This window comes from Amblyomma americanum, chromosome 9 (assembly GCF_052857255.1).
Source record: "Amblyomma americanum isolate KBUSLIRL-KWMA chromosome 9, ASM5285725v1, whole genome shotgun sequence".
Classification (NCBI taxonomy): Eukaryota; Metazoa; Arthropoda; class Arachnida; order Ixodida; family Ixodidae; genus Amblyomma; species Amblyomma americanum.
Genome location: NC_135505.1, coordinates 131752538 through 131760680, shown reverse-complemented (window position 1 = coordinate 131760680; position 8143 = coordinate 131752538).

Sequence of the window (8143 nt, the reverse complement as noted above, 5' to 3'; positions counted from 1 at the left end):
TAATAATAATAATAATAATAATAATAATAATAATAATAATAATAATAATAATAATAATAATAATAATAATAATAATAATAATAATAATAATAAAAATAACCGGTTTTGGGGGAAAGGAAATGGAGCTGTATTTGTCTCATATATCGTTGGACACCTGAACCGCGCCGTAAGGGAAGGGATAAAGGAGGGATTGAAAGAGGAAAGGAAGAAGAGGTGCCGTAGTGGAGGGCTCCGGAATAATTTCGACCACCTGGGGATCTTTAACGTGCACTGACATTGCACAGCACATAGGCGCATTTTCCGTTTCGCCTCCCTCGAAACGCGGCCGCCGCGGTTGGGTTCGAACCCGGGTACTCAGGCTCAGTAGACCAGCGCCTTAACTACTGAGCCACAGCGGCGGGTATTCCGCGCGGTCAGTTTTCTTCGGCCGCAAAACTTGCAAGATGCCTGGTTGCTGCGTGCCAATGAACCCTTGCAGATTTTTTCTAGCTATGCCTTCCGCTGCGGGGGCTAGAGGGCTGGTTCACGTGCAGGCGTTTCGTCGAATTGAGTGAACAGCGGCGCGGCTCTGCGAAGGGTTTCGCGAGCTGTGGTTTCAACTCCGTCGCCGCTGCACGTTTTCCACCGCTGCGAAAGCCAGCTAATGTTGTTGGCAAAAGATATGCGCTTGCAACTGGTTATGGTCGTCTGCAAACACCAAAAAGTGTAATATGTAAGCATTGTTTTGTCGTTTGTTGTTATATTTTATTTATACAAATATAACTCTGGCGTTTGGGCATTCAAGATCACTTATAATTTTTTAACAAAATTTCGTACGTGCGGCGTCTAACTCTGATGCTACTGGTACAGTGAACTAGAAGTATTACTTCTAGTCCGCTGTTACTTCTAGTCCACTGTTCTACTGGTCACGTGGCATCGCCGGGCCGTCATTGGTTCAGAAGCGTTGCTGCCACCGCGAAGAATTTCCAACTTGCCCGAACCTCGCCGCTCCAGCCGCTGGAGCTGCCTCCGCCGCTAGAGACAGGGTGTATCCGCCGCGGCGGCGGGATTCGCGAGCGTTTCGCTTACATGTGAACCATCCCTGTTTACATGAACGCGGTGGCGTGGGGTCGAGTCGGGGGTCGGGTTAAGCAAGATCACACGAACTCGATGACTGCGTGTTTACGTGAACTCGATCTTAGCGAGTCGAGACCGGTTCGACCTCAGCCACGCCAAGCGTCGAACAGCGCAAAGGGAGAGAGCAATGGCAGCACGCCACTGCTGTCTCGGGGCAGATCACACCGACTCGATGACTGCGTGTTTACGTGAACTCGATCTTAGCGAGTCGGGACCGGTTCGACCTCAGCGACACCAAGCGTCGAACAGCGCAAAGAGAGAGAGAGCAATAGCAGCACGCCACCGCTGTCTCGGGGGCTCAACGGCGCAAGCGAAGAACAGATTTGCATATATCATCTCCCTTCCCACTAAATCAACACTTCGACTCGGCAGCGTTTACAGGCAACGTTACTAGAACTTTACAAGCACATCGAGGCAGGGTAGACATGAGTCAAACTACCCCTTGCAGGGAGTTGACTGGACCCGACTACCGACCTAACTCGACGCGCATTGTCGTGGACGCATGGACTAACTCGAACCCGGGCTTCGTTGGATAGCGTGCCCGAGCATTCGGGCTGAGGAAAGATGGAACTTGAAGTTTGGGAAAACGATAACAAGCGGGTTTAATGGCACTTTGGTGAATCTTATTTACATATCTAAGAAAAAGCAAACAGTCAAAAATTAAAGAGTTCACGCGTCGTAAAAGTGTTTAGATTAACTAGCTGTGCACGGGCTCAGAACGGCCTTAAAGCCCGTACCCGGCCCGGCACGCGGGCCTGGCTCGGACACCTCGGAAGCCCCTTGACTCGGGCTATGCCCGGGCCCAGGCCAGGCTGTATTTGTCTTGGACTGGCCGACGGGGCTTCGCAATCGCGAGTACACGTACAGCCTTGGTCAAAAGTTTAGAGCCCAAGGGGTGTGCTTCTAAGGCGTCCAGTGGGGCTCCTGTAGTATTCGTTGAAGTTCCTATTGAAGGGGGTAGGACTAGAAGTCTTACCTTCGGGATATTTGGAACTCTGGGAATGCATTACGAGCCACACCGCGTAACTGATAACCAAACCACCAGGGCTCTAAACTGGACAAAGGCTGTATCATATGCGGAAGTGCAAATAAGGCCATGCTGCGCCGGGTGTCTTGCATGCACAACAGGAAGTGTTTTGTGCCTAGGCAATCCAGGAGGGAATGTGCAAAGACGGGAGGAATAAAGTACAAACGCTAATAAAAACAAACAAAATGCTAGTTGGGGCCGGAAAAGGATTTTCGGTTCTAGCAAGTAAAACATAAAACAAGTGATGCCCAAGAGCTAATCCCTACTGTTGTTCAAGAGGCTACAGATTGCACCCATTTAACTCCGTAGATGTAAAATATTTCGTTAATTAGCGTCATCATCCTCAACGTTTCACCTGTACTAATCTGGCGGTAGACGAGGTAAACTATTTTTGCGAGCCAGTGCGCTCAGCCCCAATAGGCGGTAGCGAAAGGCGATGGGAGGAGTGGGCTCAAGTATGGCGGTTGCCGTAGCAGACGACGTGGTCAGTGCGCATCGAGGCACCCTCGCATTGACAGGAAAGAGGAAGCCACGAATCTGATAGAAAAATGAAATTGAGGAGGGCATCGAAGAACGACGGATGGCTTCTAGGCAACACAGAAAAGCAAAGAAGGCGCAGTTATCTCAAGAGGCAATAGACAAAAAATGGGAATCTTAGGCACCTCTTTCTTCCTTTCTTCTTTCACTCCCTCCTTTATCTCTTCTCTTACGGCGCGGTGCAGGTGTCCGCCGATATATGAGACAGATACTGCTCCATTGCCTTTCCCCAAAAACCAATTATTATTATTATTATTATTATTATTATTATTATTATTATTATTATTATTATTATAGGCAAAAGAAACAGCAAGTGCAGGTCCTCGTCCGGGCTAAAACAAAGCAGTCCACTGATTGCTGGCTGGCTGAAGTTCGTGATTTAACTAAAGGAGGGGGAGGGGAGGGGGGGGGCAAGAAAATTCTGAAGCCATGTAAGCCGGCTGGGTAAAACTTGTACACCATAATAAAACGAATCAAAGAAAGCAGGAACAGGGGCGACACTTTTCTTTTCGCTTCAACTTGTCATGGAACTGAGTGCTGTTGTTCAAACCACACTAAACACAGCAACAAGGGTTCGAAAAGAAAAAAATAAACTCAGTATACTTGGGTCATTATAGCAAATGCGCATATGTGCGCTACCATGATATGTTTCGGTGCTGCGCTGCTCTGCTAGTTGAAAGTATGTTGTTGGTGTGTGTGTTCTTCATGCGAAAATGAAAGGAGAACATGGAAAGACCAGCGGTTACCTTGGTTATATTGTGCGCCCTGCTCAAGCTTATTTCTTCCTCTTGATTTCGACTAGGGTGTAATTAACCCGCGTTTCTTCTCTCACCCACTCTGGCCGCTTCCGGTCTCTTCGCGTTACACCTATAATTTTTCTTTCCATAGCTCGTTGCGTTGTCCTTAACTGAAGCTGAACCCTTTTCGTTAGCCGCCATGCTTCTGACCGTACCGGCCAGATGCAAGCGTATAGTGTTCTCTTGAGGGATAGAACCTGCCATATGTGCTCCACCCCAATCTTATTCTTCTAGTTATTTCCCTCTCTTGGTCCGGATCTGCGGTCCCTATACCTGCCATAAGTAGGCGTATTTTCTTGCGACTTCCAGTACCTCGCTACCAGTTGTGAACTGCTGTTCCCTTGGGAGACGGTTGAGCACTGCTTCGGTTTTCTAATCAACGCTGACGAAAACATCGCGGCGCTCCTGAGGATCACTCATCGCTGTCAGACACCAGTGTTATCCTGCTCATTTGCGGCCAGCCCCATTGATAAGGGCTGGCTCGAGAGATGTGTGAATCACTGCTTGAAATCAGGGCATATCTCAGGATTGCGATAGCTTTGTAGCAGCTGCCTTCGTGTCATTTGTGAAGCTGACTGGGATGGAGAAAGTTTTAAAAAGGATAAGGAACGATAAAAAAGGACCCTTAAGCATCGCCTTTAAGAGTAGAAAGGGACCGCGTAATCGTGCCCAGTTGGCGAGCTGCTATCCGACCGCTAATCGGCAGCCGCTATCAGCCACAGCCGCCAATCCGGCCGCTGCTATCGGCCGCCGCTATCGGCCCCGGGAGCTAATCGGGACGCCTGCGCAGGCAGACGGCGGGCTCCGCTTTTGCGTCTCGCCTCCATCGAAACGCGACCGTTGTAAGATGTATACCGCGATTATGAGACAGCTACTGCTCCATTTCCTGTCCTCAAAAGACGCAGATGCGTAGTTCTATGCCGCGTTGAGTTGCGAATGGGTCCGCGACGGATGTTCGCGAGAAGTGTCAAGCGTGAGATGTTCGTAGAATCGCCTTGCCAGCGCACGTGATGTTCTCTAATCCACAAGGGTAGAAACTTGGGCGAGTCGGTAATGGTGATCCATAGTATGTGAGGGTAGCGCAAAACGGGACAAGGGACAAAGAAAGACGCACACAACACATGTTTTCTATTCCTCCCGGAATGTGAAAAGCGTGCTGATATGATATCCGAGGTGAAAGTACAAGACCGCACAGCTAACCGTGGTGCTGGCTCATGAAACGGCAAAGCCCAGTAGCTAAACGAGTTCGAAAGATAGAGGGTAAACAAAGTACCGAAATGTGGTCGGAACAAAGAGGCCAAAACCAAGCAGGTAAACGGACTCGAAAAGAGAAGCGAAGCTAAGTAGCTGTTCTTGTGTGAGGTTGGCTAGTGTTATGACCAGGGATGATCTGCAGCCTAAGCGGATCAAGGCGCGGACTCGCTCGACCCGGGCGACCACGGCGTCATCAAGTGGCCGAGTCTTCCTTCGGGTTGCCGGATGGAGGATGCTGTTGAAAGGGCACGCTGGGGATGTTAATTGACCTCGATGAGGTCCCGCGTTTCGGACAGCAGGAGGGGGAGTACAAGGACGTTCCTTCACCTGCTGGGGATCTGCGTGCCATTCCTTTCCCATGGAGGCCCCGACCGGACCACAGTGGTGACGTCGATGCGACAGGGTTCGAGGATTCTCCTTTGCATCGACCGAGCTGTGAGAGAGTATCAGCACTGCCCCCTGCCGTGGGCGGGACCACCAGTGTCTATTGGACATCGTTCTCCGAACTTATTTCTCCAGTCAGAGATCTGGGTAATACGAATGGTATTTAACGGGCTGATAGTTTGTTACGGAGAGATTCCCTTCTGTTAAGAGCTCCCTTTAATTTAGAGCTATTCTCAGTTGCTCTTGTACATTATGTAAAGAGTTGTATAAAGTTTTTCGGTGTCAATCACGTAACCCCGTCCCCGATCTTCCTCGTCCCTTCTCTGGCCCGACCACGCTACCTGAATCAGAACTGGTTACCAGCGATGGGATAGAAGCTGAGTCACAACAGTGGCAACACTGCCACTAGGCGCTTCCCCCTCCCCCATTTTTTAGCCGTCATTCGATACCGTAGCTCGGAGAGAACCGTGACGCGTCCTGAGGAAGAAATACTCCCCGAAGATCTTTACGCCGTAATAGACGGCCACATGCACGCACTCTGCCTCATACGCCAACAGCCAGCGTTCAACAAATCCGAAATATGTGGACAAAACGACAAGCAAGCTATAAACACTGCACAGCATGCTTTTCGAATAGCCTGCGATAAGTTGAAAGCGAAAGGCCCACTGCGACAAAGCTTCTGCCCCAGATGAACCAGGGAAAGAACTGCAGCCAGCCTTCTTACCGCACATCGTATCAAGAGTACCTAGTTCAATAAGTACCAGAATGATAAAAAGAAAGACAACAAAAATAGGGCCGCAGCCAAACTAGTAGCGCGCCCGTTTCGTTCATGGGACGGCTGCTAAGGATTGTTTTAATTTCAAAGTGCTGTTCGGTGTCTTGAGCAGTTAATTTGCCCTGGTCAAGTATTTGTGTAATGTAGAAAAATATCTTTAGGAACACGGCACGTTACAAATTTTGCTTTGAAATTAGCACACGACCACTTGTATTCGAATCCAAACGTTATTCGTTTGGATTCGAATATAAACTGAAAAAAAAAACGGTGGTTTTTCGCACTTGTGGGGTTGAATTGGAGAGATAAGTACGTTCTCCCCACTCAATCGTGGCTGACACGGTTCAAAGCCGCCCGAACCCCACCCCGTAATCGCGTACGCTACCGAGCGCTCGCCAACCACGGCGGGCCTTGCTCTGGGGGAACAAAGGAACGACACATTGGCTGACACAAACAGGCATTTATTGCTACAGCAACAATAACGCCAGCTAGCAACAAGGCACAAGCAAGGTTCCAAGCGAATGTTCGCCCGCGCTAGGGCAAGGGATATAAACTCCGCAGGCCGGACGGGACGAGTACGGGAACATGTCTCCCCGTCGCTTCTTCGCCCCGCCGGCGAAGAGCGGAGCCGCCAGCGACGCATCCCCTCGCGCCGATGATCCCAGCCGAAGCCCCCATCTCCAGCGGGCGGGGTTCAGCAGTCTGCCGCGCAGCGACGCTGGCGCCCTCTCTTGCCAGTTAATGTAACTGACAAGGGAATGCGTTCATCCTCGGGGTGAGACTGCTGCTGCACGGTGCCTCGCGGGAAAGCAAACGCAGGGTCTGCAGGGCAGGTCCCCACACACTGCATCACAGCCACTGTCTGGGATGTGGTCACCTACATTCCGGCTAATTTGCCGTACTGTATGCGAAGTTGGACCACTTTATTTATGTCAATTAGTAAGCATCCATACTGTCGAGAGGCACAGGCCAATCTGAATGCTTGTAGCTGTAGGCTTACAAGAGGCCCCTCCAGCAGTGGCGCCATTTTAGGGTTGAATGCTGAAGCTCTTCTGTTGCAAAACGTGCGTGGACGCGAGGTAGTGCAGTCCTACACATTTTCATAGCGTGCAGCGTACTACACAAAAACGCGATATAGTAACAGAGAGGAAAGAAGATGTTTTCATACTAACTTGTAACGGCGTTCTCGAAAGATTTCAACAGGCAAAGCGGCATTCTGTCATCTATTTCACTTTTCCAAAGAGGCAGGTTAGGTTGTTGCCGTTATGAAGTGTGTAATGACACACTATTTTTTGTATTATATATGCGATACCGCACGGAGCTTGGGTGACGTTGGCTAGTGTACAGAAAATATTCTATGGGTGGAAAAAAATTTCGGGCCAAAACATGGTTTTTGTTTCCTTTGTTGCTTTTACTATAACATGTGTGCTCTTTCATTTGCAGCTAACAGACTGCTGAGTGCCTCACGACCGGAGATACCGGAGACGTACAACCGGAGACGTATACCGGTATATCGGAGGCCAGCTGGGCATGAGCAGTGGCTATCCCTAACCACAACAATGGCACTGCTCATGTGCAAGAGGGGTCCGGTAAACCGGTATACGTTTCGGGTAGTACGTCTCCGGTGTCTCCGGTATGCTACAAACGTCTATTAGCAGGCACGAAGTCCGCGTTGGCACAGAAGGTGGCGACCGGATCCGTGCAAGGCAGTTCTCCCAAGGGGAGGATGACGAGGAACTTTTGCTTCAGCTTCATCGTTTTGGAAAAATGACTCACTTGGGAGAGAGAGAAGTAAGGGGGCACGAAGCTCTTGTTGTACCAGCGAAAGTCAAAGGGCAGAAATAAACCACGGAATGCACTACTCATAGCAACAGTGGCCTTATAAAGCGAGGAAAAAAAAGGCGGGACTCCGTGGTCCAACGTCCACAGGAATTGGGGAAATAGTGTGCAGTAAAAGCAAGCAAGCATACGCGACACGAAGCCAAAGCCGAGACTGCACGCCGAGACGGCTGCACACTCATCCAGGCAACCATGAGAGATGGGGCGTAAGTGTGTGATGCCCACTTGCGCGCTGTGGGCCACGTGGGCGTTCGTTTAGAGAAAAGCTACACTGCGGGGAAGCCTACCTTCCTGCGCTGGTGCAAAGAACGATTTCTGTGGGAAGATAGCAATGCTACTCTGTTTATACGCATGGGGTTGAAATGCTCGGAGGTCCAAAGTATAAAATGTGCGCCAACTATAAATTTGCACAATTTT